At 35.1% G+C, this 23,289-nt stretch overlaps 2 protein-coding genes and 1 long non-coding RNA gene across 3 annotated transcripts in view; 1 reads left to right on the forward strand and 2 right to left on the reverse strand.

The window, feature by feature from the left end:
* Positions 1-23,289, forward strand: part of Secp43 (tRNA Selenocysteine associated protein) — a 414,926-nt gene that overhangs the window by 92,700 nt on the left and 298,937 nt on the right. The window lies entirely within an intron of this gene.
* The window catches only part of LOC117991854 (potassium/sodium hyperpolarization-activated cyclic nucleotide-gated channel 2-like), a 264,983-nt gene that overhangs the window by 73,530 nt on the left and 168,164 nt on the right, over positions 1-23,289 (reverse strand).
* The window catches only part of LOC117991855 (uncharacterized), a 58,098-nt gene that overhangs the window by 10,162 nt on the left and 24,647 nt on the right, over positions 1-23,289 (reverse strand). The gene's annotated exons all lie outside the window — the stretch shown is intronic.

Here is a 23,289-nt window from a genome sequence, read left to right on the forward strand (position 1 = left end):
TTATCCTGAAATATCAAAGAGTTCCCACAGGATTTTTATAAACTAAATCCACGCAGACGAAGTCGCAGGCATAATCTAGTATTTATATAAAGTCTTAAAGGTACGCGTCATAATTATGTCGCATAAAATTCCGATTAAATATTGTAGCACACTATCAATGTCATGGATATTTTTCTAGTTTAAAATATAAAAACGTTCACTGAAATATGAGAATTATATGCAGTAAGAACACGAGGTAACACCGTTATCAGGTGATTCGATCTGAAGGAATTGCAAATTACATCTGATAAATATGCAAAGTAAATTTGCGAATAATCCAATGAATTTTGTTCAAACGGCACTAGAAAAGTCAAATTTTATCTTTTCAGCGTTCAGGATGTCGACATTGAATTTTTCTTTGATTAGAAAAATATTATGAAATCCATACTGTCATTATAAATGCGAAATTGTTTATTTTTGTATGTCTGTTACCTTTTCACGGCCCATTTGTTAAACCGATTTTGACGAAATTTGGTACTGAGATAGCTTGCACTCCAAGGACGGACATAAGCTAGTTTTTATCCCGACAGGACAGAACGTTCTGATTCCGCGCAGAGGTTTTTTTCTGTCCAGTCGTAGTCGGACTCTAACAGTTAAAAAAAAAAAACCGACTTCGATACACAAACACTAAAAATTGAAAAATAATTTAATTTATTACCGAATATATTATGTATACAAGAGTTAATATAGTTCGATAATAATATTTTTTGGTGCCGGTGCCAATTAGCTTTAGCTGCGCGAATCGTCTAGACTTCATATTTTTATGAGACTCCACAATAGCACCTCATTGGCTCCGACCCCAAAAAATATTATTATCGAACTATATTAACTCTTGTATACATAATATATTCGGTAATAAATTAAATTATTTTTCAATTTTTAGTGTTTGTGTATCGAAGTCGGTTTTTATTTTTTTGTAAAAAAATTTTATTTCACAATTTTTAGTGGCCCCATGGAATTATGCTATGACTGGTTAAAAATCTACAGTTTACTAAGATATTACACTGATCGCGAGCAATTTACTCTTATCCGTTGAGGAGTTCCAGTATCTATCTTCGAAGATGTTCATCAGATCTTCACCAAATTTAAATGGGACCAACTTTGAAGTATACACTTTCAAACAAAAAAAGAATTTTCAAAATCGGTCCAGGCGTCTTCGAGTAATCGGGGAACATACATAAAAAAAAAAAAAGATTCCGACGAATTGAGAACCTCCTCCTTTTTTTGAAGTCGGTTAAAAAAAATGCTGTTGGTATAGTGTTATGTTGGATGCTGCGTAGAAACCGACCAGGGGTATGGGCTTTAATGAAACTGCCATATTCCTTCCAGGTTAGCCCACTACCACCTAAGACTGCATCTTCACTTACCACCAGGTGAGATCGCAGTCAAGGGCTAACTTATCATCATCATTATCATGATCAACCCATTACCGGCCCACTACTGAGCACGGGTCTCCTCTCAGAGTGAGAAGGGTTATTAGATATTTAGCTATGTATTGTGTTGGGCTAACTTGTATAGGAATACAAAAAAAACCGGCCAAGTGCAAGTCAGACTCGCGCACCTAGGGTTCCGTAGGTACTGCAGTCGTATTTTGTCGACATTTTGCACGATAAATCAAAAACTATACCTAATGCATGAAAATAAATAAAAATCTGTTTTAGAATGTGTAGGTACCCCACTTCGTATATTACGTATCTTATTTTGAAAGTTAAAAATACAAAATAATTTGCTCATGAACACTTTTTAATTTTTTTGTGATGTAACCACAAATTCACGGTTTTTCGTATTTTTCCCCTAAAGTGAACCTGCCAAGACCTGATAAGACCAACCTGCCAAGTTTCATGATTCTAGGTCAACGGGAAGTAACCTATAAGTTTCTTGATAAACAAACAGACAACAAAGTGTTCCTAGAAGGGTGGGTTCCTTTTTTACTTTTGAGGTTCGGAACCCCAAAAAAAGGTTTACATGCATTTTACAGATACAAGACAGCAAACGATTCTAGAGGTGCATTATCCCGAGTCTCAGTTAAGGTGTAATTTGACAGCTACTGCAAATTATATCTCAGAATAGAACTGAAGTCGTCCCCGACAATTACTGAGCAATTGAGACAAAAGGATAATGTTTGGCCGCTGTGTCAAGGGCAAGCCGCTTTATTTGTCCAATTGAACATAAAAATTGATATCGCATGAAATTGGAATTAGTTTAATCTGATGTATTTTAAATAAATAATTGTATTTAAAAATAAGTGCAAAATAATAAAAGTTTTTTTTAAATGTAGGTACCTAGTAAAGTCATACGCGGATTTTTGTTTTAACCAGTTTTCTCATTTACATACAAAATTACGGGTCTAGTAATTATTTTCATGAATTATTGTAATTAAAATTTTGGTTTTAAGAACCTAGGTACTATTTTGTAAGTAAAAAAAAGTAATTTATGATCAGCATGTTTTATAACATTTAGTTTAATTGCTACAATAGTTAAATTACTGTTTAATTATTAAAATATTTAAAACTATGATCTATAAGCAGCCGAAGTAGTAAGGGTAGGTATACATATTATTACAATGAAAGTTCAAACAAACAGAGAGAATGCATGTCCATCTTTATAAGGAGGAGCTCAATAATAATTTGTTCACAAGATTGTTGACGACCTCCCTGGCGCAGTGGTAAGCGCTGTGGTCTTATTAGTGGGAGGTCCCGGGTTCGATTCCTGGCAGGGATTTGGAATTTTATAATTTCTAAATTTCTGGTCTGGTCTGGTGGGAGGCTACGGCCGTGGTTAGTTACCGCACCCTCCCGGCAAAGCCGTACCGCCAAGCGATTTAGCGTTCCGGTACGATGCCGTGTAGAAACCAAAGGGGCATGGGCTTATTAAAAAAAAACCGGCCAAGTGCGAGTCAGCCTTGCGCAATGAGGGTATTTTTTCGATATTTTGCAGGATAATTCAAACACCATGATACATAAAAATAATAATACATAAAAAATCTTGGCATTCTTAACAAGGTCAAGCAGTACTTCACGCCGCGCCAACTGGTTACTTTGTACCAAGCTCAGGTCAGGAGTATACCTATAATGAATTTAAAAAAAAAACTCTTTTAAAATGCACAGGTGAAGACCTTTCATATGCAACCCCATTTAATATCCTAGTTATCTTACTTAGAAATTTGAAAATACTAATTATTAAATTATGACCACAATTTAATTTTTTTTGTGTGATACAACCCTAAATTCACGGTTTTCAGATTTTTCCCCAAATGTCAGATATAAGATCCTACCTACCTGCCAAATTTGATCATGATTCTAGGTCAACGGGAAGTACCCTGTAGGTTTCTTGACAGACAGACGGACAGACAGACAGACAACAAAGTGATCCTATAAGGGTTCCGTTTCTCCTTTTGAGGTACGGAACCCTAAAAAACTGCCATACCCCTTCCAGGTTAGCCCGCTACCGGCACCGCTTTGGCGCTGCCGTTAGAGAAGCTTTTCAGTAACGGCAAACTTCAAGGACGGCGCACATTATGATAACCAATAAACAGCTAAGATTACTCTAAATAGGTACTCTTTCCGCTAAAATCATCAGCAAGGGTAATTAAGCTATTGTTCCTGCGATAGGTAATTTCTTGATTGAAAGAGTAGCAGGAACTACGAGTGGAAGATATAAATAAGACCGTAGGTTTTAAATACCCGATGTAAGCAACATGGTGGGTGGTAAACACATCAATTGATATAATACACATATATACATACGTACTTAGTTCGCCGTAGATATAGTATATCTAATTGTTGAGGTTAGGTAAAAAGAATCAGCCCCCCAATTGTGTAATAAAAACATATTCATCGTTATCGTAATCGTAGCAATTTCTGCTCTTTGATTGGTTGATTCGTTCTTTACGTTTTTTTTACAGCCAATCAAGGGGCAGAGTTTGCTACGATTACAATAACCATGAATACGTTTTTCTTACACAATCGGGGGGCAGTTCAGATTAAAAGGTACATTCGATTCGATTTCCTGTTGGGTTTCCGATATCGAACTTTTTAAAAATCCTTGACGCGTAGCTGTAAAAAGATCATTGTTCTACTTACTATGAAATAATTTTCTGATTAACCCAGCTTCGCTCGGGGGAACTTTGATTTATTAATAAAATTATATAGCCTACACTTCAGTATAAATTAGATTTGTAATGTTGGTAAAGAATTATTAGAATCTGTTCTGTAGTTACAGAGTTTATAGATTACAAACAAACAAACAATCAAACAAATCTGTCCTCTTTGTAATACTAGTACCTGGTTACAGAAAAACTGCAGAAAATAAACCTAAACATACCTCTGGTGTAACTATCTATCTATCTATGAAAATCAGTTGAAAAAACCGGCCAAGTGCGAGTCAGGCTCGGGCAACGAGGGTTTCGAACCACAGTCGTATTTTTTCGACATTTTCCATGATAATTCAAAAATCATGATGCATAAAAATAAATAAAAATCCGTTTTAGAATCCACAGATGAAGACCTTTCATATGATACCCCACTTGATATAGTTATCTTACTTCGAATATTGAAAATACTATATATTAGTTTATGACCACAATTTAATTTTTTTTGTGTGATGTAACCACAAATTCACGGTTTTCAGATTTTTCCCCGAATGTCTGCTATAATACCTACCTACCGAATTTCATGATTCTAGGTCAACGGGAAGTACCCTGTAGGTTTCTTGACAGACCGACAGACAGACAGACATACAGACAGACAACAAAGTGGTGCTATAAGGGTTCCGTTTTTCCTTTTGAGGTACGGAACCCTAAAAAATTTGCATCTTTGTTTGCTTGGTTTTTTTTTTTTTTTCGGTATAATAATTTTGACATCCATACTAATCCACTTTCCACTTCACTTCCACTTTTTTGTCCACTTCTTGATACGCCTTAGTCACAACCTTGAATGGGAAGCTGGAAGAAATCTCTGTTTAGAGATAAGCATTTCCAATGTAACTTAATTTATTATTACTTTGTAACTACAATTTTGGTGCATGAATAATAAAAATAAATAAATAAATAATCCATACAATATTATAAATGCGAAACTGTATCTGTGTCTGTTACCTTTTCACGACCCTGTCTGTTACCTTTTACAGGTTTAACGAAACTTGATGCAGCTATCAGCTTCTGTCTTAAGTTTCTGTGTTATAAGCTAATTTTTAGTTATACTGGAAAACCCGAGTCCCCACGGGACCTCTAAATCCAGTCGTATGAAGTCGCGGGCATCATTTAGCACATTAACATTTGGATTAAAGCACCTAAATCTATTACGAAATTCATCGAGACTATTCTAAAGGAGATTAATTCAAAAATATCGGAGTGAAACAAAAAAACATAAAGAGTGTCATCATATTATTGCTCTTGTGGAGTTGCATACAATATAAGCTGTCACATTAAACCAACCAAATGACCTTATTAAGTATGGAACCGGTTCTCAAAATGTACTAAATCAGGATCAGGAATTTTAAGCTCTATAACATCTTTAATGAGCCAAATGTCCAGCACATTAAAATTGCAAGATTGCAATGGGATGGACACGTGCAAAACAAGGATGGACAATCAACACCGACTGCCAAAAACGAATGTCATCGCACCCAGAGGAATGTAGAAGCTTTGCTCCACCAAAACTTCGGTAGTCGCTAGTTAGATGGTAGATGGAGTTAGCCAAGAGGCTTGGATTTAGGAGAAAGAAAGGAAAGAACGTTCAATTTTGAAAGTTGTGCCACACATCACTTGTTTTAAGGTTTTATGCCTCAAGGCCAAGCTAGAAAAAGAGCGCTAATGACAGAGACAGATGGAGGAATCTTCTGGAGCATGTACGAAATTTCAAGCGCTGTAACGCTGATGATGATGATGATGTTGATGACAGCTATCGGGACAAAATTCATGAGGAAATCGGTCCAGTAGAATTTAAGTCAAAAGTCCATAGAACGATTTCAATCACAGGTAGTGATACCTACCCATATTATGAATGCAAAAGTGTGTTTGATTGTCGGTTTGTTGGTTTATTGGATTGTTGGTTTGTCCTTCAATCACGTTGCAACGGTGCAACGGATTGACGTGCTTTTTTCCATGGTTATACTTAAAGACCTGGAGAGTGACATAGGCTACTTTTTATCCCAGTAAATCCACAGAGTTGCCACCGCATTTTAAAAACCTAAACCCGAAGTCGCGGGTATCAGCTAATTAAATATAGGTAAGTGAAGCTGTCTTCTTCGGCACAACATGTCTTCTTCCACTCACTTCTGTCATCCGTCAACGTATTATCCACCCCTTTTACACGCATATCCATGTTAAAAATACTTAAATCTTTTCGAATGCAATTTTTTGAAGTTGATGACTGATCACTATTATCAGATCATTAGGTATGTCTGTATTATCAGAACAGCGTCTGGTTTTTTAGTTTTTCATTAGCTATTACGTAGTTACTAGTAGTTTGGCGCGAATAACATTTGTTTATAAAGTTCTCAAGCTCATAGTGCAGTCACTTGTTTGGATAGGCTCAGAATAGATACTATATATACAGAATAGAACTGGATAGTATCAAATAGTAATTTGATTTCTTACACGTGAGTTCCTTAAGTATTATCTATGGGCTATTAAATAAAATGTATTTATTGTGTTAGATGCTATAATATTTAATGAAAAATTGCAGTAATTTAACATTTTATTATTATGAGCAATTGTGGTACTTATTAATTACTTACTAACTAAAATAATAAAAAATATGATTTTATGTACAAACATGTATCAAAAGGTAATTTATATACCTACCTAGTTTTCTTTAATGTAGGTACCTACATGATATTTTTTATCGTCAAGTAAACGAACCATAATTTATAAATGCTGAAATGAGTCCTCTTAAGCATTGAAAAAACCGGCCAATTCAGGCTTGTGCAACGAGGGTTCCGTACTACAGTCGTATTTTTTTAACCTTTTTCACGATAATTCAAAAACTATGATGCATAAAAAAAATCTGTTTTAGAATGCACAGAGGCGATAGTGTAAAATAAAACCTTAGTCAAAAGTAGACTTTTGAGCATAATAGGTACCTACACGTATACGTAACATAATTTTCATTTCTTCCAGATTTCGAAGTTCTTGGTAATTTTTGTAAGTACCTAAAATCAGTGCAATTCTATACGGGTCATTATTATTCAAAATAGAGAACTTTCAAGAGAAAGTTTCACATAGGTATCCATATTCATCTATAGAATAAGCAAGCCCTACACCCGTACGTAACCGGGGTAGGCCAACTATAAGGAAGTAGGTACTTATTAACTAAGTGTATTGACAAATTGATTTTCTACAAAGTTATATTAAGCAAGTGCGCCGGCAGTAGGTAGATAGACATTTACAGTCACTCTCATGCCGCCAGGACATTGCATAAATCTCATTCATATTATTGTTGTTAACGATCTAAATTAGCTCCGACCACTTGTATACCTACTTCCACATCGCTAAGGCTCCCCGTTATAAATAGATGGACTACATAGGCAATACGTGATACCAATTTAACAATAACACTGCATTTTATTACAATACAAACAAACGAGTGAACGCGACTGAATGATCGATTGCTATCAATCGGAGTTTACTTACTTTCGCGGCTGGCCAGTCCACATGTGTACTTCCTTAGTTTATGGAACAGGTAATTTGTAAATCCCGCACAGCACATATTGAAAGTTTTGAATTGTAAAAGCGAACGTCAGCTTGTGATCGGTGTCAACGTCATTTTTGTGTTGTGATCAGCGCGAGCGGCGGGCGGGAGAGGCGAGCGCGACTGATCGTCGCACATACCGCAATACAATTGAATACACTGAGCTCACTGCCTCACTGTTCAATGTTAGGCCACACTACGGTGCCCCTAAAAATAATATGCATTGAGCTTTACCACCATGTAGGACTGGGGCCGCCAAACGGCTGCCTGTGCCCGCAACGCACCATGCACTGATATTTTTTCCGCTCCGAACACCAATTAAAGTCAATAACTGACGAAATGTAAATCGATCAGCGTTACTCCTTGATTATGAATTACAAACAGTGGCTTGTTTACATGAGTCAACGCTGAATGTGGATTTAATCAAGTCGTTACTTTCCGAAGTCTTGAGATGTGTATTTGATCATCAGTCATGCTTTGATTTACTTACTTACTTTTTTTGCTTTTCCCCTTAAGCTTTCCATAAATATTTATTATTTTTACGTAGGTACATAATTTACTTATGCTTGTTGTTTCATATTCTTAAAATTAGATTAACTCTACTACATATTACTAGGTACTATTTTTGTTAATTAATAACGACGACCACTTCGTTGGAGCGCGTAAGTTATAATAAAATAATTAAAACACAATATGCTTAATACGAGCATATACCTTCCTAGTCACAGTTTAATTGTAATTGAATTATTTTCATTTAATCATTTTAGTAGGTGTTAAATATGTTCAGTTTACTTAATTTGCATAAACATTTCTTAAAACACTGTATGCATTTGGTATGCAAATGTCTAGTCTTTTGAATTTAATTAATGTTCCTACTTAATTAATTTTACTGTTGAAATTCTTGGGACTTCTGTATTATTACATTCTAATAGCCGACCGCCCGCGGCTTCTCTCGGCGAAAATATGAATCCTCTTTATTCCCTATCCCGTAAGAATTTCTAAAAATTCGGTCTTGTTCCATATCATTATTATTATTAAGAGAACCTCGGTGCAAAATTTCAGCTTAATAGGTTTATGGGAATGTGCTGGGCGTTGATGAGACAGATGATGTGTGAGTCAGGACTTTTCTTTTATATATGTATTTAGATACATACTTAGATAGATTTGACCCACCCTGGCTTCACACGGAAGGACTCACCTACCTACCTGTTTTATTTATTAGATGTTTATTAGATGTGAATGTAAAACCTGCATAGTTTAAGCCTTCCTCGTAAATCGTTCTATTTGATGATTAAAACCCACTGAAATATTCATATACAAGTACGCTGGAAAAGGTCTGCACGAAGCATCCCACCGACCGTACTGGGAATTAAAATTGATATTCGTCAATTAATGGTCTTCTTGTTGACACTATGTTGGCACATGTATCATTGGTAACATTTAGTTCCGACATACATGACGCTCACAGTTGCTGCAAAATGACGAAAAATCAAGTTGGCTTCAAAAACAGGTTGGCAATCACAAGTCCAGCGTACTTGTATAAGTAGAGGTCAGTGGTAAAACCGCATTTAAATCCGCTAGGAAGTCAGCAGTTATAGGCGTTATACACCACTTGCGATTTAGCTTTATACTATTTAGTGAAGATTGTTATATAGGTTAAGTCTGCATAAAGAGGTTTATTCTTGTCCAACAGTTACATGGTTTGCGGTTTTCGGGGTAGGATTACATAACATTAGGGCAATTTATAGATTGACCAATCGGTTGCGCTGCATTCTTGCCCCGTTTCGACACAATTCCAATTTCGTATTTATAGCCGCAAAATGCGTATACGTTAGCGTTGCATACGCATTTCAGTCAGTCAGTAAACATTTTTGATTTGAATAGAATAGAATATAGTAAGTAGTTTTTATCTCTAATACTTTTGCAAAGTGCTTTTGAGTCAACAGGTGAATTTACCATGCTCTGGTTCTGAATGTTATTCTTACCAAGAAGAATCAACCAGGAAATTGACTTAAATTTTGTTTTCACCATTTAAGTGATTACCGCCGCTCATGAACATTTACAGAACCAGAGGAACTGCCATTGCATTGCCGGCTTTTCAGGAATTGCTTATCCACCCCTTGAATAACCCCATGTTGAAATCCAGTGATTATAGCTAATGCCATGTCACAGACATACATCTAGAATCTAGGCGATGCTGTACTCCTCATCTAGATTCTAGATCTAGAGTGGAGCATTCGATATGGGTAAATGTCTGTATTATTTATGTACCTAGGCTTCTGCAGGATAAAAATAGTTTAAAAGTAAACATTAAATATTGATAAGTACCTACACTACATACGTCAAAACAATATTTTAAGGGTCCTGAAGTAAAAGCGGAACCTGTCTGTTTGTCCGGTACCTAGAACATACGTTTGGCAATCGAGAAAATTCTAGAAAAAAATATATTATAGCACTAAGTAGCTGGAAAAAGAAATTTGCGCCTTATGCGGTGTATGTGTAGGTCGATTTTCGTATAATAGTGGTAATGAGTAGTGCTTTCGAAATGGCATGAGATTGAATAATCGCAAACTTCCGGCCTCATTCGAATGTAATGCAACTGAATCAAATCCTTTTAACGAAATGCGATCACTTCTAAACCCGTTGCCTGATGTTCATTGCCAATTCACAAATGAATAAGCATTTAGATCTACTTACCTACTATTTCATTGAGCTGTTAGATTGATTATAACATTTTTAACAGATTTAAGTTTCTTTTGACTTTTTAAGTTGTTTTAGGATAGGAAGTCGTTAAATGGATTTTCATTTAGACTAAGGCATTTTCTAAAGTACTATCTAAAGCTTTAATTTCGTATCAATTTATTTTAGACTAGATGATGCCCCCGATTTTGTCCGCGTGGACTTGGTTTTTTAAATCGAGATCTTCGCGGATAAAATCAGTGCCACGTTTTGTTACTTTAGTTTTTAAATAATTAAGTATAGGTAGGTATATTCTTGATTTGTTCCATCAATTAATGTATTATCAATTTATCACTCTAGTTGCTAACTTGTTAACTTTAATTATTAAAATTAGGTGGAATAACTTATATAAAAATTTAAATACTACTTTTAGCCAATTTATTTATTTCTCTAGGACCCAATTAAGTCGAGCACCGCGCCGTTAAATTTGAACAAAACAAGTTTTAATGTTTTGCTTTAACAAAGTTAGTTACAGGTCAGGAGCAGTTTTAGTTGGCTAAAAAGAGTAATTGGATTCACTTGAAGTTTATGGGGTGCTGGGAAATTGCGGGGAAATACCTGCTTGTAATTTAATTGACATAGAAAATGCTATTATCTTATCAAGTAGGTAAACACGTTTATTAATATTATAAGCCGATCTTAGGTTTTTGGAAATGTAATAGAAAATTATGAAATAATTATATGTTTATCATATTTTATGATTGATAGTGAGTAAGCTCACTAGCTGCTATGCCGAAACATAAGAAATTAGTAAAACTGAATGATTCGGAATATTTTTTTAGTTTCGTTGACCTATTATGGAAGTTCTTTTCTTTCACGTACAAGATTGTAATTACGAATCGAGTCATAAAAGAAAACGAACTTTAAACAATTGGATTTATGACGACTTTGAGAGCAAAAAATGATTACATAACTATGTTTTAGTTTTAAGTTAATTGAGTGCTGATCTTACTGAAAACATTAAAATAGTCTTTTATTTTTAAAAATGTAACCAGATTAAGTAATTATGAATATGTTTACGTATACGTCAACGTATTTTAAAACGAAAATATAAAAATATTGCTAGATGACTATTAAAGTTAATTTATACTCACCATTAAATGTATTTTAAAAACTTTTTACCATAAAGCACGAAATTCCAGTGTTTAAAGTTTAAAGTATGGGTATATTTTTAAATAAAAATTAAATAAAGTTCTTTAAAACGAATCATCAAATTACAGTACGCATCATAAATTCATAATACTAGGTAATATTTAAGATTTTTTATAAATTTAAACCATATTTAACAAAATTTAGGTAGCCATATAAATTCTTAGCCATTTTTAATTAATAAAATTAACACGTAATTTTAAAAATAAGATTCTTTTATCCATGAAATTATTAATTTAAAATTATTTTTGTAGCACTACACTATACATTTAAACTGATTATTTGTAATTTTTCAGGGATAAAGGGACTTTTCTCAATTTTTAAGGAAGCGTACATGTACTTATGTGATATAATTTTAAACATCTCCTTTGCTTGTTTTTCAATGACTCGGAATTTCTTTTCATAGAAATTCGTCATAAATTTGAAAGACCAATTATTTTAAAATGTTGTGTTTAGTAAATTAGTTACACACGTCACTTCATTATCGAGATGTTTACAGCTGGAGTTCGATGTCTCTTATAATTAATGGATTTTTAATCATAGTAATTTTGTTGTTGTCAATTCTAGGAAGCTGTTACCCCTTATTTTTACAACGATAGAACTATTATTGCATTGTATCAATCCTAGGCATAAATATGATTTTTATTTTACTGTTCTTCTTCTTTATTTCTTTTTCTACTTGCTGTATTTATACAATACCTATTTAACATCTTTGATGTTTTAACTGAGTTAAGCTTACTTCAATATCTGTACTTGGTTTTATAACTTCAATCCAAATTTTTGGCTATCGATGATGAATGTTATCTAAATGGGTTTCGAAAAAGTTGTTGTTAGACATATGAAAGAAATTACCACTTAATTTTTCTAACATTGACATGAGCTTATAATGACAAATCTAGATGATGCCCGTGACTTTATCCACGTAGTTTTAGATATTTAAAAATCTCGTGGGAACTCTTCCGGGATGTCTTTAAGTATGTACATAGCTTGGATTCTGGAGTCCCCAATTCTCCGTAGATTCTTGCGTAGTCTTGCAAAAAATCACGTCGACCCGTTGCTCCGATGCGACTTATTGAAGGAAAAACCAATCAACAAGATACACTTTCGCATTGTAATTAATGAACATGGGTGGTGAATTTCCCAACATTATACAATACTACTCAAAAAGCTGCGATGGCCTAGTAGTTAGGACGTCCGCCTTCTAATCGGAGGTCGGGGGTTCGATCCCGGGCACGCACCTCTAACTTTTCAGAGTTATGTGCGTTTTAATTAATTAAATATCACTTGCTTTAACGGTGAAGGAAAACATCGTGAGGAAACCTGCATGCCTGAGAGATCTCCATAATGTTCTCAAAGGTGTGTGAAGTCTACCAATCCGCACATGGCCAGCGTGGTAGACTATGGCCAAAACCCTTCTCACTCTGAGAGGAGATCCGTGCTCTGTAGTGAGCCGGTGATGGGTTGATCATGATGATGATGGTGATACAAAACTAGATGATGCCCACGACTTCGTCCGCGTGGATTTAGGTATTTATAATCCCGTGGGAACTCTTTGATTTTCCGGGATGAAAAATGTTCTTCCCCGGGATGCAAGCTATCTCTGTACTAAATTTCGTTAATATCGGTTGAAAAGATGGGCCGTGAAAAGCTAGGAGACAGACAGATAGACACACTTTCGCATTTATAATATTAGTATAGATATAGATTACATAATAATTGTATAACACCAACTTTAAGCTTATAATCTCTTTGCTAAAGGATTTTTAAACTGGTGGAGATTAGATCAGTGTTTCCCAAACATGGTTCTGCCATGGCCCGGTAATTTTCACACTGCTTCTTCGTGACCCACTTAACACACTTTTAAACCATTAGGTAAAATACCCCTGACGAATATTTACGACGTGTCGATAGAAATGTAGGTAATATTTTTAAAACAAGGCCGGTATGTGGCGACCCGGTATTTTAATTTGATGGCCCAGTACTGGGTCGCGACCCAGCAAATGGGAAACGCTGGATTAGATCATTGATGTCGGAACGGAACGGAACCATCCCGATTAGATGTTATCGAAATATGTATCGTGAACCTGTCAATCAAAACATAAGTATAGCGGATATAATTCAGTCAAGTTTCCGATTTGTTGAATAAATTATCCACGTCTTTGGTAGGTATAACTTCTAGATAAAATATGGTGACTTGATCGAGTTTGTTCTCGACGGAAGTGCTTGTTTTATGGCCTTATGTCGCTCGAAGCTATAATTTTGTATCAGGGAACTAGATTGATTATTAATGCAAGTGATACATATGTGCTCAGTTTTTAGCCGACTTCAAAAAAGAAAGAAGACTTCGACGACCTCCCTGGCGCAGTGGTGAGCGCTGTGGTCTTAATAGTGGGAGGTCCCGGGTTCGATTCCTGACAGGGGTTTGGAATTTTATAATTTCTAAATTTCTGGTCTGGTCTGGTGGGAGGCTTCGGCCGTGGCTAGTTACCACCCTACCGGCAAAGCCGTGCCGCCAAGCGATTTAGCGTTCCGGTACGATGCCGTGTAGAAACCAAAGGGGTATGAGTTTAATAAAAACTGCCATACCTCTTCCAGGTTAGCCCGCTATCATCTTAGACTGCATCATCACTTACCATCAGGTGAGATTGCAGTCAGGGGCTAACTTGTATCTGAATATCAAAAAAACAAAAAAAAGTTTCAATTCGGTGTATATAGATAACAATGAGGACTGTACAGCAACTGCAGTGTAGTGGGTAGCTGGCTATCTGCTGAGATCTGTTTCATCATCATGATTAACCCATCGCCAGCTCACTACAGAGCACGGGTCTCCTCTAAGAGTGAGAAGGTTTTGGCCATAGTCTACCACGCTGGCCAAGTTCGGATTGGCATACTTCATACACCTTTGAGAGCATTATGGAGAACTCTCAGGCATGCAGGTTTCCTCACGATGTTTTCCTTCACCGTTGAAGGAAAACGGTGAGATCTGTTTGCGTTAGGAAAATAGTTATATGTATTTAATTACATATCAAGCATTGCAGTCAATATGAAATTGAGACTTTGTACGTACGTAAGGTTATCGATGGTTACCTAATATGTAACAAGTATGTGAGATATTTATGGTCAAAGAGGTCAGTTAGGAAAATATTTACGTCCAACCCTCACTCTTTCCGGGAAACGAAGAAAATATATATACAATCCATACTAATATTAAAAATCCGAAAGTATATCTGTCTGTCTGTTGTTCCTTTTCACGGCTCAAACCATAAGCCGATCTTGAGAAATGGCACAGGAGATACCTAGTATCCATTTTGGAGATGGATATAGAGTATTCTTCTATCCCGGAAAGTCAAAAAGTTCTAATTATACTCTTATATTCCGTATCTTTATATCTAAAACTATACTGTCTGGCAACATCTTGGGTACCTATTCTCGCAAGGCTATGTGTGGCATGGCAATATTTACCAATTCATGTTTCACAGTTAATATCGTAGATGATAATCGTAATTTAAGGTTATATGTAGAGGTACTATAATTCACTGTGCACCGTATTAAAATGTAAGCCTCTATAGTCTATATGAACCTTATTTGATATAAACTTTTTATGCAAGGTGCTTAATACTTATTAAAAATTATTACAATCTACAGGCACCCCGTAGGCAATGTTGGTTTTCTCGTGAAATAATCCACGCTTAGAATTATTCATAACAATAGTGTACCGTGCATTTAATGTATGTATAATGACTAGATAAGTATATTTTCTTGAGATAAATCTCAAACGACTCGGTGAAGCGACAAAGCATTTCATATTCTAGAATCTAGTAAAGTGGCTTTGATACATGAGATAGCTATTTCATGCCAGAGTAGTCATATTACCGGCTTGATACAATAAATAAAAGGGTACACGCGTTTACATGAGTAGATGGTGACCGCGACTTCCTCCGCGAGGATTCAGGTTTTTAAAAATACCGTGGGAATCTTTGATTTTCCGAGATAAAAGTTAGTCCATGTCACATATTTTCAGATCTTTAACTATATCCACGCAAGAAATCACGTAGATCTGTTGCTTCGTTGCGACGCGCGACGGTTCGAAAGATCATAAAAAGGTATACGTAAATCAATAAAAACGCACTCGAATTTATAATAATCAGGTATGCAACAAGGCATCTCTTTTGTTCTCTTGTAAGTGAATCGTTCTCTTCGAAATTTTGTACGTAATAAATTACTGAGTAGGTAGATAATAATCTCTCGTAATGTCTTGAATTCCGGTATCCAACAACGCAAACATACCTTAACTACTAGTCATAATAATTTAAAGGATATGTGAATCGTGTCGATGCACTGACCTCTACTAATACAATTAGGTACGCTGGACTTGCGATCGGAGACGTGTCGGCTTGTTTTCAAAATAAATTGATTTTCGCCATTTAGGATAGTAAGCGTCATGTGAGCGTACTCGGAACTAAATGTTAGTTATGAGACATCTGTCAACTTAGTATCAACACGAAGACCTGTAGGGCGATTGTCTAAAACCTGCATCAACCATTATTACAATCTCAATAGTTCTGATTGGCTGATTGCAACAAGAATCGCACAAATTCAGCAAATCAGAACAATAGGCTACTTGACAATTTTTTTAAGTTGGTCTTAAATGGTTAATATTTGTCCTATTATATCAAAAAAATTAACACTATATTTTTTTGCGCCCTAAAAACCGTAAAACTTTAATTGAAAAAAATATTTTTCTTAGACAGGTGAAAACACTGTCGGCCATGTTTGGCCGATAGATTATCTGTGCTCTGACGTCATGCATTTGTAAACAACAGTATAACCACAGGGTTATACTGTTGTTTACAAATGCATATTACAATTACGTCATGCATTTGTAAACAACAGTATAACCACAGGGTTATACTGTTGTTTACAAATGCATGACGTCAGAGCACAGATAATCTATCGGCCAAACATGGCCGACAGTGTTTTCACCTGTCTAAGAAAAATATTTTTTTAAATTAAAGTTTTACGGTTTTTAGGGCGCAAAAAAATATAGTGTTAATTTTTTTGATATAATAGGACAAATATTAACCATTTAAGACCAACTTAAAAAAATTGTCAAGTAGCCTATTGAGATTGTAATAATGGTTGATGCAGGTTTTAGACAATCGCCCTACTGGTACGCTCGGTGGGGGAACTTAGAATCGGCAGAAAAACAACTGTCATGGAACACCATTTCCAGCGTGTATAATATGTCCGTTTCAGTGTGTAGATGTGAATAAAAAGCAGCAAAAGGAAACGACCTTGTTGCATTGGCCGTGGCCTTTGAGAGTTTTTTAGGAAGTCGTGAAAATGTCCGTACTTTGACCCCATAGTTGTATTGATACGATGACCGATATGGTTGATTCAGCGATTAGTAAAAGTAGATACCAACTTAATTACTTTTATTGTTTTACAAGCTTATTCCCGCGACTTCGTCCGCGTGGACTACACAAATTTCAACCCCTTTTTTTACGATTACGCTCTGCATTTCCGTCATCCGAGTTCTATCCGTCATCTGTGAGAATACCAGCGATTATCTACGACATATTATATCATAAGCTGCCAAATAAAACAAAAAGGAAAGTATTTTCACGGACTCGGATCGGATGAGTGCGTAACCGCCCGCCATCCAGTGCGAATCAGCAGCAGTCCCACCACTTTTTAAGAACATTTTCGAGAACTTTTAGCAATGCAGGTTACTTCACGATGTTTTCATGTTCTATCAATATAATTAGTTGATGTAAGTTAACGGCAGGTTTAAAAGAAGTCCATTTGGTTTAGCCAACACTAGTTAACATTCATTGCGAAAAACTGCTTTGTATGAACTTAATAATACGGAGACAAATTAAGTAGGTAGGTAAGATATTTTTATTATAATTTATTATAATAGTGATCAATAGGTATATTAAAATCTACGGACTTCCGATTGCAATTTGAATTTAAACGCAAACAAAAGCTTTTTGCTATTTTTAACCGACTTCAAAAAAAGGAGGAGGTTCTCAATTCGTCGGAATCTTTTTTTTTTTTTTATGTATGTTCCCCGATTACTCGAAAACGCCTGGACCGATTTTGAAAATTCTTTTTTTGTTTGAAAGGGTATACTTCAAAGTTGGTCCCATTTCAATTTGGTGAAGATCTGATGAACATCTTCGAAGATAGATACTGGAACTCCTCAACGAATAAGAGTAAATTGCTCGCGATCAGTGTAATAGCTTAGTAAACAGTAGATTTTTAACCAGTCATAGCATAATTCCATAGGGCCACTAAAAATTGTGAAATAAAATTTTTTTACAAAAAAAATAAAAACCGACTTCGTTACACAAACACTAAAAATTGAAAAATAATTTAATTTATTACCGAATATATTATGTATACAAGAGTTAATATAGTTCCATAATAATATTTTTTGGGGTCGGTGCCAATGAGGTGCCATTGTGGAGTCCCATAAAAATATGAAGTCTAGACGATTCGCGCAGCTAAAGCTAATTGGCACCGGCACCAAAAAGTATTATTATGGAACTATATGAACTCTTGTATACATAATATATTCGGTAATAAATTAAATTATTTTTCAATTTTTAGTGTTTGTGTAACGAAGTCGGTTTTTATTTTTTTTGTAAAAATTTTTTAATATAATATTTTATTACATAATAGTAGGTACAAGTGAATTTGTGAATCGTACAATTGCATTTGCAGATGACTAACAACCAACTGCGTAGTTTGTTTTAATTTTGAAAACATAAACAATCACAGGAAATGAAATACAATTCGATTTTAATAAAAATTTATGAATAAAAATAGCTTGTACCTACCACATAATTATTTAATTTACTATAATTAAGTTAATGGAAATATCATAAGATCATTATAAATATATTTTTATGTTTATTTTTGTTCTTACAATATTTATTATTAAAGATACTTCAATTATAATTTCCTTAGTTTTGTATAAAATAAAAATATTATCTCTAGAGGCAGAGTGAAGTCGAGGCGCAGGGTAAGTATTGTCTTTATTTAACAACTCAAACAAAGCTTTATTTATTTTGGCGTAACTCTATTCCATTCCGTCTGTATGTTACGACCCTTAGGTCAATAATAACGGTACAAGTGCAAGTTATTCTTGCAAAATCCATGTTTCTAAAAAATACTTCAAACAGTTAACCAAAATTACAAGCAATCTTGTTTTTGCTTTTCTGTTTCTCTTAAGAGTGTGCCGTGTGCACCAAGTATCAATGTTGTTTCTGAAGGAACTATAGTAGGTACAGACATCTAAGAATCGCAGAAAAATGTTCAGGAGACATGCATTATCGCAATATTATATAGAAGGGGAGGAACAAAGTATTTTCTTTCTTCTTTCTTTAATTATAACTGAAATGGAAAAGTGTTTTTTTGATTGTAAGTAAAGTGTAAAAAAAAACAGTATTCACAATATAATAACTATGGCGCACACCGATTTTTTAAGAACAAATTGGACTTTTTCGGTGTGCGTCTGTGCTACGAAACGCGAAGTTAGCTCGACGAAGACGAAGTTACGAGCATTAAAACTTTTATACATATTATGAAAACGTATCATAAATTAGTCCATTTTAGATACACCTAGCTACGGTATTGTTCGCTAGCATTGTAGCCGGCGGCGTTACTATAAAATATTCAGACATCACCAGCATCGGGAGATCGGCGCGGAGGAGAGCGGTGAATATTTTAGAAGCTCCACGTGAACGGAAAACGTATTTCCTGGTTTTACGTTTACGTTTTATCGCTTTTGCACGTATCAGGCGGCATAATAGTTATAGTCAGCGACAGGTCGGGATAGCAATCGGGATATGAGGCAGGGGGACGCCCCGCACACCCGCACGTGACCCGCGCTCACCCGCACCGGGTTAGCGCGGGGGCTGTGCGGATGTGCGGGGTGTTCCCTCCCCGATTACTATCTCGACCTATCAGGTGTCTGATGAAAATGTACCTACTTCCCAGGACTATTAGCCTAGTTTCTGCCTTATAGTTTACTAGGCTTTGTTCATTTACTTGTGAGGACGTGTGGTCTATATGCGATAGCGCATTTCAATCGATTGCGCAACATTGAAACAAGTCGATGACTGGATGGGTAAGTGAATTTTGAGATCCAATTTTGGGCAAACTTTTATTTCTTCCATGCCTTAGACCGAAGTTAAGCCTACTCGTGTGGTTAAGCTGTTGGTCTCGGTTATTATCAGTTAATTCTGACAATAAAGAGGTGAAATCACACTCAGTCGAATCATAAGCCGAAGGATCTAGGGACCCACTGCATTAATATCTCAAGGAACCCCCTTCAATTATATGATTAATGGAAAGGGGTCATTGCCTACTCAGTCTGCTGGTAAAACCACCACTGACTCTGGTCAGCAATGAGCAATAAGCGCCAGAGAAAAAAAGACTCTATGTACTAGGTTAAATGCAAATTGGTGAAAAAAATTAAATAGATGATCGTAGTTAAAAATTTCAGGGTTATAAAAAGAAATTAATCTGTTGTGGCATACCTACTTACTAAAATGTTTTAATTTCACTGCTATCTAAACATGCTTCTTCTATGTGAACACATATTTCTGAATTAGAGGGAAGAAATCTAAATATAGATATATAAAAGAAAAATCTGACTGACTGACTGATCTATCAACGCACAGCTCAAACTACTAGACGGATCGAGCTGAAATTTGGCATTGCAGATAGCTGTTATGACGTAGACGAAAAGATTCGCTAAGAAAGGATTTTTGAAAATTCAATCCTTGAGGGGAGCGCGCGGTAATAAGTTAGTGCATATTTATTTTTAAACTTAATTTACCTATTTTAACACTACAGTTGTTCACAATAATTATGCAAAACAAAAACGTCATTTGAAGATCTATTGTTACCCGTAGGTATTGCAACAAATAAATTAATACGATTTACAATATAACTTGACGAGGTTGAGTCTGCAATTGAAGTTACCCAACAAATGTTTCTTGATATTATAACAGGAAAAAAATATTACAGTTAACAACTAGATTGTAAGAAAAATAAAAATTATCGGCACAGTTTCAGAGGAAAATGTCAATAATAAATCTCATAATGTAAGTACAGACTACAGGTGTATATTATTCATGAAAATTACTAGGCATTGTAAACTAGGTATATTCATTCTATTTTCCCTACAACATTTTCCTAAAGAGAAGGCAAATAATTGATTACTTTAGTATCAATATTTACAGTGATCGTTGTAATTTTTGCTGTCGGCAGAAGTTTGCTGAATTGCCTTCTTCTCACGCATTTTTCTTATAAAACACTAGTTAGTACTCAAATCTTCCTCCGCATGAAATCAGATTTTGTAAAATTACAGTGAGATCTCATCAAATTTACGGAATGAAAAGAAACCTATGCCATTCTCCAGGTTTTTATCTATATCCATGCAAAAATCACATCGATCCGTTGCCATGTTGCGGCGTGATTGAAGGACAAAAACAGACACAATTTCGCCTCATACGGGTCTTGCGGTCGTGTGCGTTGTCTTTTAGAATTCGAGATAAATTAGAATGGAATAGAGTAATATGTTATAATTGAATAGTTAAATCGATTGGTAAAAATTACGACATACCTACTTATTTTTATATTACTAACCGTTAGATAGATAAGTCATGATACAAGAACAAGCTAATCGTCACGTGGTCGAGGAAATGTCTGACAGGATTTTTTCGTATTCTTAATAATGATAAAGTCATAACCATCTAGTCTCTACCTTATGACATATCATATTGGTGTAAAAATCTCTACTATTAAAATATAAACTTGCATTAGTCTCTCTGTTTTTTTCCTTTTATTTTATTTCAACAAAAAAATCATAAAAGAAAAAGGTAAAAAGTGGACAGCACTTATCTCTTTATGGAGTCTCTATTAGTGACCCTTGGCAGTGGGAGAAGTTGTAAAAGAAGAAGAATAGGCATTTACAACGAAAATAGAATGGCTTAAGATGTCGTTATCTCAAATATTATGGTTGTAGGTATATAAATTTAAAAATATATTAAGGTACAATATAATGCTAAGGTTGACCTCCTGTATCCGGTAAACGAGATGGGTGGTTTTCGATTGATTAAATTGAATCGACTTCATCATCATCATCATCATCATATCATCATCATCATGTTTTGTAAAAAAAAATTATGACTGAGTAATATAATTCGTACAAATAATATGTACAAATTGTCATAATGCAGTATTTGTTCATATTCATAGTAGCATATTTAAAAGGAGAAACTAAGGAGAATCTGACTGACAGACAATTTTCAGCTCAAATCGCTAGGCTTCCTGGCTTAGTAACTTGATAGATGTCTCCGTATTTATTAAATGGTTAGCCAATAATTTTAAATAGGGTTGGCAAAATCGCGCTTTTTATTTCTGTTCAAGCTTGAGAGTTGTAATAATTCTTGCGTTAGTTTGTAAAAATTGTGATAATAATAACATTCTTAGGTAATGTCTGACACAATTGCGTTATTGGCTCCATAATGATTCACAGTTTTAACAACAATATTATAAATTTTAACCGCTAAAATGATTGCGGCGACTGCAGTGGTGGCGTATCAATTAAAAGCCAAAGGTAGGTACATAATAATATGGTCATTGGTCATTATATCCACATTATCTAGGCCAATAAAGCGACTATATCTGACATCCGTGTTGGCATTTTCATATTATTCATAACAGAACCAAACGAACCAATTAGATTGGTGTTATCCAGCTCTGGTAATTGAATTACCGATTTTAACGATATAATATGGTTGGTAATTATTTTAATCAGTGCAGCCAATAGCAACCAGACGATACTGCAGATTATCTATAAATATAAAAGGAAAAGCTGACTGACTGATCTATCAACGTACAGCTCAGACTACTGGACGGATCAGGCTGAAATTTGGCATGCAGATAGCTATTATAAAGTAGACATCCGCTAACAAAACATTTTTGAAAATTCTAAAATACAAAAAACTGTGCACGCGAACGATGTCACCCGAAAGCTAGTTCAACATAATCGATCAATCAAAACCAATTTGATTCACTGATAATAATATTCATATACCTAAACGCTGCGCTTTCCTGGGACCTCTCTTTGGGACCCCAAAATCTCTCGGTTCTTCAAACTAAAGCGCGGCATTGAAAAACTAGGTGGACAGACAACATCAAATGAGTAAATGAGTCGCAGGGAGCCGCTGGATGGCAGCGCAATATCGTGGCGTATGGAAATCCCTACAAGAGACTTATGTTCAGTAACTTACAGACTTATGTACCTACATATGTGGAAGTCTATCGGTTGACGACGATGGCGACCTACTTACAACTCTACGTATGAATATGACTAGGTATAATAATGTATTTTCCAAGCATGCAGAGAAGGCATAATAAATGATATTTAGAGTTTACAATACTTATAATTTCATCAATTGTGATATTTGTTATCGCATTGTGGTTCCATTTCGATAAATGAGGCTAACGGGATCCGCGATATTTGATATTACGATTAAATCAATGTAACCACATTAGTAAATTCTCATTATTCTATATGTATTATATGTATTATAATAATAAATATTTATTATTCACTAACTATTGCTACCTCAGTCTGATCTGGCATTCT

This window comes from Maniola hyperantus, chromosome 20, assembly GCF_902806685.2.
Source record: "Maniola hyperantus chromosome 20, iAphHyp1.2, whole genome shotgun sequence".
Lineage (NCBI taxonomy): Eukaryota > Metazoa > Arthropoda > Insecta > Lepidoptera > Nymphalidae > Maniola > Maniola hyperantus.